At 39.7% G+C, this 8,495-nt stretch overlaps 1 protein-coding gene across 1 annotated transcript in view; it reads right to left on the bottom strand.

Annotated features, from left to right (window-relative positions):
• The window catches only part of LCA5 (lebercilin LCA5), a 56,276-nt gene extending 52,962 nt beyond the window's left edge, over window positions 1–3,314 (bottom strand). The window contains exon 1 of the mRNA XM_004386062.2: window positions 3,148–3,314. The gene's annotated coding sequence lies outside the window, so the exon portion shown is untranslated. The remainder of the gene's footprint in view (window positions 1–3,147) is intronic.
• Between the last annotated feature and the right edge of the window lie 5,181 nt (window positions 3,315–8,495).

Genomic DNA, 8,495 nt, shown 5'->3' with positions numbered 1-8,495 from the left:
AGACCCTACTTTAGTAAGAGGAAGCAGCATGTGCAAAAGTAAAAGGAATTAGATTAGTGTGGCACATAGTCAAACCGCAAATAGTTTACAACCATGCTGTCCAATACAGTGACCACTGAGTGCTTGAAATTTGGCTAGTCAGAATTGGGATATGCTGTAAGTGTAAAACACACATGGAATTTTGAAAATTTAGTACATACAAAAGAACATAAAATATCTTTAAAAATCTTTTTCATACTGATTATATGTTGAAATAGAATTTTGGATATATTGGGTTAAATAAAATATATTAAAATTAATTTCACCTATTGGTATTTTTTATGTGGCAACTAGAAACTTTTAAATTATGTATGTGGCTCACATTATATTTCTGTTGGACAATGCTGGCTGAGAATGACTGTACTGGCTGGGAGGTAGTAATAAAGTAATAAAAAGTGAGGCTGGGTCAGCTACAAGAGACTATTAGAAGAAGGATCTTTATGTCACACTGTCATGGATTGAATTGTGTCCCCCAGAAATATCTGTCAACTTGGCTGGGTGATGATTCCCAGTATTGTATGATTGTGTACCATTCTGTAATCAAATGTGATTTTCTTATGTGTTGTACACTCAATCACTATCATCTAATAAGTAGATTAGTGGTGGTTATACTGATGAGGTTTACAAGATTGGATAGCGTCTTAAGCCAATCTCTTTTGAGATATTAGAGAAGTGAGTAGAGACACCGGGAACCTCATGCCACCAAGAGAGCAGTGCCAGGAGCAGAGTGCGTCCTTTGGACCTGAGGTTCCTGCGCAGAGAAGCTCCCCGACCAAGGGAAGACTGAAGACACGGACCTTCCTCCAGAGCCAACAAAGAAAGAAAGCCTTCCCCTGGAGCTAATGCCCTGAATTTGGACTTGTAGCCTGCTGAACTGTGAGAGAATAAATTTCTCTTTGTTGAAGCCATCCACTTGTGGTATTTCTGTTACAGCAGCACTAGATGACTAAGACACACACTAAGAAGTTAGCTGAGAACAAATAAGGAATCTTCAGCAGGATTAAAATGATCAGATCTGACATTTACAAAGATCCAACTTCAATCCAAAGAACTAGAGGGCAATAAGGCTAAAGAAAGAAAACCAGCTGGTCTTGATACCAGGGAGACATGACAGCGGTTTGAACTAAGGTAGCGTAACTAGAGATAAACAGTTCAGAATTGATTCCAGAAATATAAAATAAGCTGGACTTGGTGATGAATTAAATGTAGAGAGAAAAGCCTGAATTAATTCCAAAGTTTCAAGCTTGTGTGTTGGGTGGATATGGTACTATTCAACAGGATAGGCTTAATGGGGAAAGCTAATGGGCACAATATTGGACACACTAGTTTGGAATGTCTGTGGGAAATCTATGTGGAAATACCAAAAATTAGCTATGCGTTTGGAGCTAACCCAACAGTTTCAAGGCAAAGAGAGAACTTCGGTTTGCATTAATAAAGTATAAGAGGTAGAAGCCAAGGTAGAGAATGAACTCAGCCAAGAAAAGAACATAAAGTGAAAAGACAGCTGAAGACTGAAGCAATAATTAAATGGTGGGCAGCGGAGAAAGACCCCAAGAGATGAAGAATGACAGTCAGAAAAACCAGGATAGAGGGTAGCATCTGTACTATAAAGGGCTTCTACTGTGTCTTACAGAACTCAGCTCCATGATTTGTTCAACAAAAGAATAAAAATTTCTTTTCCAAGGTCACTAATTACTTTTAATATTTGAAATGACACTTTGTCAATTCAGAGAATCAAAACTATCATCTCCTATTAGGTGTTTGGGTAAACAAAGTCAGTATGCAACAAAATCAGGAAGTAAAATATCTAAAATAGTAATATAAAATTCAAATGTAGAACTACAACTAGAAAAAACACAGATTAAAGTAACAATGCTTCCTTAAAAATGAAACAGAAAGGGAAAAAAAAAGAATCTCCAGAACCTTATCTTTTTCAATTCTACCTTTTTCCAGACTGCAGGTAGCCGACCCCACTCCCTCAAAAAATCATTAAATGACTTTTATCCCAAAGAGACATTTAATCCAAAATTCTTAGCCTAAAGTTAAAGGATGGGCATAAATATATGTACGTGTTTAAGTGTACTTTCCTAGAGAGAAGCCAACTTTCTTCACACTTTCAGGGGGAGTCTATGACCCAAAAGATGAGAAATTAGCACGTAATTTTATCCAAATTCAAAACACTTCAATGCAGCCCAATGAATAGCTCACACAACCACATCCTAATTCACTTTAACAAACCGTCCAATATTTTTACCTCTTCTAGTACATGCAAGAACATCTTAATAAAATTAATCCTCACAACAGTAAATCTATTATTCCCACTCCCAAAAGAAAAAAAATTGACGCTACGTAAATTAGTAATTTGTTCAAGGCCACAAAGTGAACAAAAGAAGGATTTAAATTTAGATGAACTGGGCCGCCAATACTCTTCACTAATGTTAAACACTGTCCTTGGGCCTCCCAAGGTAAAACATCAAGGATCTGAGCACCCACTCCAACTCCACCTATGCCAAGAAGGCACATTTTTTACCAACCATTTTTCCTCCTGTCATCCCATCCCTGATGAATGTATTAAAAATTCACCGCCTGGGCAGACATGCCTTTCCATTCTAATCACAGTCTTAATCACCTATTACCCCAGAGCCTCCTTCCCCTACTTTGGCCCTTCCCATCCTAAGTCGCCACAGGCCTCCAAGCTTTTCAATAACTTCTAACTCCTTTTCTAGGTTGTTCTACACTGCACTCCCTTCTCTTCCCGGTCTCATCAAAAGACCAACCTTCCCCAGGCTCCTTCGTCCTGTTAACCGCCAGATTCCCTATTGTCGGTCAGCCTCCCTCCTCCTGGCCCTCTCCCAGGTACAAGGCTCTAGACTTACTTCCTTAGGATTCTTCTCACCAACACCTATCCTCCTCTGTCCCCAAATCCTCCCCCATCCCTAATCCTTTCATCCTCCCCGCTTTAACATCTCCACTCACACGCTCCCCAGCCTAGAGTGTCCCAACACTGGCTCCCCTACGCTCCAACCCCAGCCTCTCCTAGCACCCCCAACTCTTCCACAAACTCCACGCCCACCCCAAAGCCCACCCCCAACCAGCGCCGGCCCTCACCAGAGCCGACGCGGCGTCCCGCCTCCTTCCCGTCCAACATTGGGCCGAACCCCTGGCCCGGGCCTAGACGTCTGCCAACCAAAGAGCGGGAGCTTGACTCCTGCGGAGGCTGCGATCCTGCAGGGAGGGCGCCAAGGTTGCCCGGGTGTGGAAAGTTTAAACGTAGAGCTGGGGGTGGGGGACACAGCTTCAGGAAGGCGGCGGCTTCGGCTCCAGGGTAACAGAGGCGGAGGCCCAGACTGCACTGCGGCACGACCACCGCATATGTTGTCCTCCCCTAGCTCTCATTGGTCTCTGTCTCCAGGTCGCCCTTTCTATTGGCTTCAGTGGTACTAGAAGGCGGGACGACGCGTACGGGAGAAAGCGGTCATTGGGCGCCCTCTCTAGTGGGAGGGGTGGCCACGAGAAAGAGAGTCGTTCACGGCGAGCTCTTCGGAGCTTGCCTGGCTGGTGCGAGCTTTGCCTAGTGAGGCGTGGCTGCGGAGCAGCTCGGGAGTTGTGTAGAGGGAGGGAAAGGATGCGGGCGGAGGGGAAGGGGTTAGTTGTAGAATTTGGCGACTGCGTAATTAAAATCAAAGCACTCTTCGTTGTCTCGAATTCCATTTGGAAATATGTAGTTTGTTTTTTAATTATAAATGAGTTTTAAACAGCTTGTTCACTTCTCGGTCGTACTGAAATATGCTGATTTTCAGGAGAATGTGGGGTGGATTCGTGCACTAATGTACTTGCCTCGTAGTCCTGGCCTTCGTGAATCACGAATGCTCCGTGATTATGGTTTGAAAGTGATTTTTGGGTTTTGGAACGGATATTGAATCTCCAGAATTTTGAGTGGAATGGGACATTTTCATGCAATGCTTTTAAGAGAAAACGTCTAGTGGTGCATGTCAGTAACGCATTGAACGCTACTGTATGACCTGTTTCCTCATTTAAAATTTGACCTGCATGAATTGCAGGCGCGAGTGATGCAAAAAGAAAATCCTCTCTTGGATGAGGTTTATTTTAAGCCTCTTTAAACCTTCTGATTGTCGCAATGGTTTAACAAGGTTCTCGGCTGTTCTCACCATTGTTAATTTCTAGAAAGCTGCGTTTTACCTCCATTCGGCAGAGAATCTAATTCTTGAAGGCAAATTATGCTAATCAGGTTTCTGATCATGGAATACGGTATAATTCCTGTTTGTTGCTTGACATCGGTTTCCCAACTTTGCACTATTTCGAATGTTTTCATTTTATTCTGTCAATGTATTTTAGTTCAATTTTCAGACCAATCCATCTAAAAACATTGTAATGTAATTTTCTATATACATAATATAGCTGTGGAAAACAACAATCATCTGTTAGTGAAAATAGAGTAACCCCTAAAACTACATTAAAATATTTTTTCACTTATTAATCTGTCTATGCTTATTTTTTAGTTAAAATAGCTCACTGGTTATCACTGACTTCGTTAGAGCTAACACTTTACTTTTAGAGGGAGTTGCTAGAAAGAGACAAGAAACATGCTTACTTATGTGGAAAAAAATGTCTCCCCGCAAAGTCAAATCAGGCTTGTTGGCACTCAGAGACAACTGAGAATGAAACTAACATTTATTCAGCCCTCACAATGTGCCAGGTAGTGCACTGTCATTCCATCTTCAGGACTCTAGAAAGGTATTGTAATTCATGGTTTGCACTTGAGGAAACAGATTCAGAGAGGTTAAAGAATTTAGAAGCAGATACTAAAGTACTCTAGGATTCAAGCCAAAAAAAAAAGCAAAACCATTGCCCTCGAGTTGATTCCGACTCATAGAGACCCTATATGTCTGCTGAACTCCAAATTTCAGTTTCAAATTTAACACTTTCATTGTGTTTTACCTACAGGTTACTACAGTTGCTGATAAAATAATTAAAAGGTCAGGATTCTTCAAACAATTGTCTAATTGTGTCTAACATTTCTAAGATCCTTAAAGTGTGTTACCATATTATGTTCAAAATAATAGTGACTATCAATTCATTTGACCTTGAAAACAAAACCAAAAGAATTTATAAGCCTACAAATGTAAATACCAGTTTATCGAATTAATTTTAAAAAGGTTAGCCTAAAATAAGATAATTTCAAAAGTTTTTATATAATTTTACATGGTTTTCATATAATCATTTTTGGTAGGACTACGATTTTCTAAGATTATACAATTTGCCATTTCATTATACTACATAAGATTTTGCTTTTCAGAAAAAACAAAGCTAATAAAACTACATTTTTATATATCTGCCACTTGAAATACAAGATTCAGACCTCTTGTTTTTAAGGATTATATTTATGAAATAAATTGTACTAAGAATCATTAAGCACTTTTTGAGTTTTATTTTTAGTATTCTTGAACTTATTTTGACATAGTAATATCTCTATATTTGCTATATTGCTAACTGACCGTTTTCTGCAAGACTTTGGTTGTCTTAATACTATGTAGGGATGATGGAGGTAATATTAATTTAAGTCTTTCTATAAATACTTACCAATAGGATTATTCTCATTTTTCTTATGAGAAAACTAGTGTAACTAGTTTGAATGATTTGTTAGCAGTTTCATAAAAATAGGTAAAATAATAAGTAGTCCAGTAATTACAGTAACCATAATTTTAAAAGGAGGAGGTCCATGCTATAAACGATTGCATCTGGGAAGGCACACCCTCGTGGCACAATGGTTAAGGGCTTGGCTGCTAACTGAAATATGGTTTGAACCCATCAGCAGCTCTGCAGAAGAAAAGACCTGGCCATCTGCTCCCCTAAAGATTACGGCCTAGGAAGCCCTATGGGACAGTTCTACTCTGCCCTGTAGGGTCACTATGAGTCAGAATCAACTCGACAGCACCCACCAACAACAAGGTAAAGTTTACTTATCCATTTAATACCATCCTAATAAAACAGTACTGTCACAATTTTATATATTTTACCTAGATATGTAATATTGTTGTTACTTACCTTCACTAATTCACTGAGACCATCATTGAGTACCAGCTCTCACAGATTTCACTGTAGGGTAGCCTTACAATGTAATGCTAGTCAACAATAGAATGAACTACCAATACACAGTTCAACATAGATGAATTTCAAAGATGTGATGTTGAACAAAAGAAGCCAGACGCAAAAGAACCTATTCTGTATGTTTCCATTAATCAGTAGTTTGAAAATAGGCAAAATTAATCTATGGTGGTAAAAATTAGAACCATTGTTGACTATGGGGATGGGGGCAGGGATTGACAGGAAGGGAATGCAAGGGATTTTTGATGCGACGTAAGTATGCTATCTCTTGACTGAAGTGGTAATTAAAAGGGTAAAACCTTTATCAAAATTCATTAAAATGTACACAAGATATGTGAATTTTACTTCAATTAAAAAATGGCTTAGTCAAAAAAGAAAATGTATTGGCATATATAATTGAAAAGTCTAGAAGTAGGTCTAGCTCCAAGTATTGTTGAATCCCAGCATTCAATGTCATTAAAAATGTGTCTTCTCTTAAACTCTTACATGTTCTTTCTTGTGGCCTGGTTTTTTGTTTTTGTTTTTTTAGTTTTATTGTGTTTTAGGTCAAAGTTTACAGTGAAAATTAGTTTCACATTCAAAAATCTGTGTGGTGATTTTATTTCAGGCAGGCTTTCCCTACCAGGTATGACCACAAAGCCTAAACTTGCATTCTACTCATCTAGCAGCCCTGTTGGAAAGAGAATAGCTCTTTTTCTTATTGTTCCAGCAGAAGTCCTGGTACTGATTTCGGTTGCCCATACTTGAACCTGAACGCATTACTGTGGCCAAGTGGTTGCTTGGACTAGGGAAGGGGGAAGGGTATGATCAAGTCATCAATTTCATGGACCAAGAATTGGGAGAGGTGGTTCTCCAAAGGAAAACTGGAATGTTTTTACTAGAAGAAAGAATACTGGGCAAAACAACAGATATCCACAATAATAATTATGATAATTTTATTAAACTAGACTCATAGAAAAGTCTGGCTTGCTTGTTTTTTATTTTATTTAAGAAAAACACATGTAATTCTAAGTTTTCCAGGCTTCAGCAGTCTGTAGATAAAGATATGATCAGCCAAATTTTGCTTTTGACATCACCCTCTGCTTTATAGTACTTCCACCCCCAATAGACTTCCCCACCAAGAATGTCTGGGACTTCCCAGAGACTGTCTCATGCTTACTCACAAACATATCTAATTTCACCGGTAAACCCTAAAATTACCACTGGTGGCTGTCACTGATTCACTGAGTACCACCACTTACATCAGTGCCAAAGTTGAACAGGAGTTGTCTAGCCATATGCCTATTGTTTCTTAAGTCCTAGCCTACCCATCTATATTCTCTTCTGTGATGCTGGGGCTACATTTCCCAGACTCCCTTGCTTGCTGGCTCATTGTTCGGTCATGCCAAAAGGAAGCACTAGGGAGAGGTTGGAATGTGAGAGTTAGGAAGAAGGGACTTCTTCTTGATGCTCCTGTTCCTATCAGTCATGCCATCAGCAGCAGTGACTCTAGTCTAACATATCTTTTGCTGCTCCCAGGACTATATTCCTAGAATTTCTCCTTAGAAGTCTAGCTACCAGTCCTGTTTGATCCTTTCTCTGAGTTCCTAGGTTCTGGTGATCCCATTTTGTTCTCTTAGTCATATAGGTAGTAGCTGCTTTCTGTAGTTACAAATATCTGGGTTATCTTTGTGCTCCTTTTTGCCCTGTTAGCTTTTTAACACTGTGTATTAATCCCTATATTAAATATCCTCCATTTAAACCTAATGTTTCTGTTTTCCTGACAGGATCCTAACTGATCCAGTGGTCTACAGCCAAGTTTGGGAAGTGGAGGTAGAGGTGGGATGCCCTTTTCCCTATGTATTACTGTCTGTTAGTGGGTCCCAGTGATATGTAACTTATTATGCCCAGATGCTTTGTATAATTTAGTGAAACATAGCTTTCATTTCTCATGCCCTATGACACAAATAAGGAGCCCAGGTAGTGTAACAGTTAAGTACTTGGCTGCTAACTGAAAGGTTGTAGGTTTGAACTCACCCAGTGGCTTGGGGGAGAAAGACCTGGTGATCTGCTCCCATAAAGGTTACAGCCTAGAAAACCCTATGGAGCATTTCTACTCTGTCACATGGGGACTGGCCTGGGATGGATTTGAGTAACAGTCACTATGGTGTATAATCAAAGATACTGCCTTCTCTGACAACTCTTGATCAAGATAGCTGTGCTTGGCTCCTTTCCCCTTGGAAAAGTTCTGTCCCAGGAGGATCCTCAGGTCTACAGTTCAAGCTGAGATTCTCACTGCATGTAAGTAGGATCTACAGTCTATACGGCCTAGCGCTGAGACTAATGCATTG

The sequence above is a fragment of the Trichechus manatus genome, unplaced genomic scaffold, assembly GCF_000243295.1.
Source record: "Trichechus manatus latirostris isolate Lorelei unplaced genomic scaffold, TriManLat1.0 scaffold00154, whole genome shotgun sequence".
NCBI lineage: Eukaryota > Metazoa > Chordata > Mammalia > Sirenia > Trichechidae > Trichechus > Trichechus manatus.
Note: the sequence above shows the minus strand (reverse complement) of the source record. Positions and strands in the feature narration are given on the sequence as shown.